This window comes from Magnolia sinica, chromosome 18, assembly GCF_029962835.1.
Source record: "Magnolia sinica isolate HGM2019 chromosome 18, MsV1, whole genome shotgun sequence".
NCBI classification, from domain to species: Eukaryota; Viridiplantae; Streptophyta; class Magnoliopsida; order Magnoliales; family Magnoliaceae; genus Magnolia; species Magnolia sinica.
In genome coordinates, this window is record NC_080590.1 from 58,812,237 (window position 1) to 58,813,974 (window position 1,738).

The 1,738-nt window shown below is 42.2% G+C and overlaps 1 non-coding gene across 1 annotated transcript; it reads left to right on the plus strand.

The window, feature by feature from the left end:
- The first annotated feature begins 1,153 nt into the window (after positions 1 to 1,153).
- LOC131234239 (small nucleolar RNA R71) lies at positions 1,154 to 1,260 on the plus strand. The gene has a single exon (XR_009165643.1). It is a non-coding gene; the product is annotated as a small nucleolar RNA R71 (small nucleolar RNA).
- Positions 1,261 to 1,738: the final 478 nt, after the last annotated feature.

The window sequence follows — 1,738 nt, forward strand, 5'->3', positions numbered from 1 at the left end:
GCTACCGGAATCCTTGAATTTCTGTGGCACGTCTTGCTTCAGGATGGCACTCACTTTCTCAGTCAAGAAGATTTTCTTTTGAATAATTTTCCATCTTTTGGTCGTGCATAAGTCTTTCAGAAATTTGGCATATGAAGGAATCTGTTTCACGACATCAAGTAGAGGAATGTTGACTTTCACTTGTTTCAACACCTCTAGGATATCCTGAGAGTTAGAGAGAGGTTTTGGTGAAACCAACCGTTGGGGGAATGGAGCAACTGGCTTCTCTAGAAGTTCCGGTTCTACTTTTTGTGGGGCATCACTGGATCCATCATTGTTGTCCTCTTCTGGTTCTTGAGGCTTTTCGGGCCTAACCGGAAGAGTTTTATCAATGATCTTCCCACTCCTAAGAGTGGTGATGGATTTAGCATGCCCCATTTGATTTGAAGAGCTGGGATCATTACTCTCGTACTGCGGTTTAGGATTGGGGAGAGGTTGTGCAGGAAGCATCCCCTTTTCTATAACCGTCATACGAGAGTCTATCTTTTGCATAAAATCTGTAATTCCCCGCATTGCCTGAGCCAGCTCTTGTATGGGATTTTGAACCGGTTCCTCTTGAGGTTTCACTTGATTTGGATTTTGATTGAAGAAAAGTGGAGGAGTCGCCGTTTGTCCATTCCTCCAACTAAAGTTTGGATGATTTTTCCAGCTAGGATTGTATGTGTTGGAGTTAGGTCTAGTAAAAGGTCTTTGATAATTATTTACGGCATTGGCTTGTTCATTCAACACTCCTCGAAAGGCGGGTATTGTAGGACAGTTTTCAGTTGTGTGAATGTTGCAATCACAGATGCCGCAAACAATTTCATTGACCTTATCCTTCTTTCCTTCCATGGCCTCAACTTTCCTTATGAGCGTAGTCACTTTACACTTGAGATCATCCTCTTCTTTCAAGAGATATAATCCACCTTTTTCCTTTAATTGAGTCGGCCTAGACGTGGTGTTCGCCATTGGGTAATAGTCCCATGATTGTGTTTTTTCGGCGAGACTATCGAGGTAATCCCATACCTCATCAACATCTTTGTTGATGAACTCTCCATTACACATTGTCTCGACCATTTGGCGCATGGAAGATGTTAGTCCATCATAGAAAAAATTTGTAATGCGCCACGTTTCAAATCCGTGTTGTGGGCATGAACTGACCAAATCTTTGAACCTTTCCCAACATTGGAAGAATGTTTCATCTTCCTTTTGGACAAAGTTCATGATTGCTTTTCTGAGGGTAATCGTTTTATAATGTGGGAAGAATTTTTTTATGAATTCCCTCTGCATATCGTTCCATGTGCCAATGGATCTAGGACACAGTGAATGTAACCACGTCTTAGCTTTCTCTTTTAAGGAAAAAGGAAAGAGTTTCAGCCTAATTGTATCCTCAGATACATTAGGAAAACATAATGTAGCTATAATCTCATCGAACTCTTTCAAATGTAAATATGGACTTTCTGATTCAAGTCCATGGAATTTGGGAAGGAGTTGGATAACTCCTGGCTTGATGTCCATTTGTCTTGTGTTTTCAGGAAAAATCATGCATGAGGGCATACTCACTCCCGCCGGTTGTAGATAATCTCGTAAAGTACGAGGCGGGGGTGCCTGTTGCACCTCATTCTCATCTTGGGTATCCTCCACCCTGGGTGGAAGTGGAGGAGGTTGGTCTTCAGCCATAACCCAGTTAACTCAGGGGATTTCTAGCGATGTCTAGTCC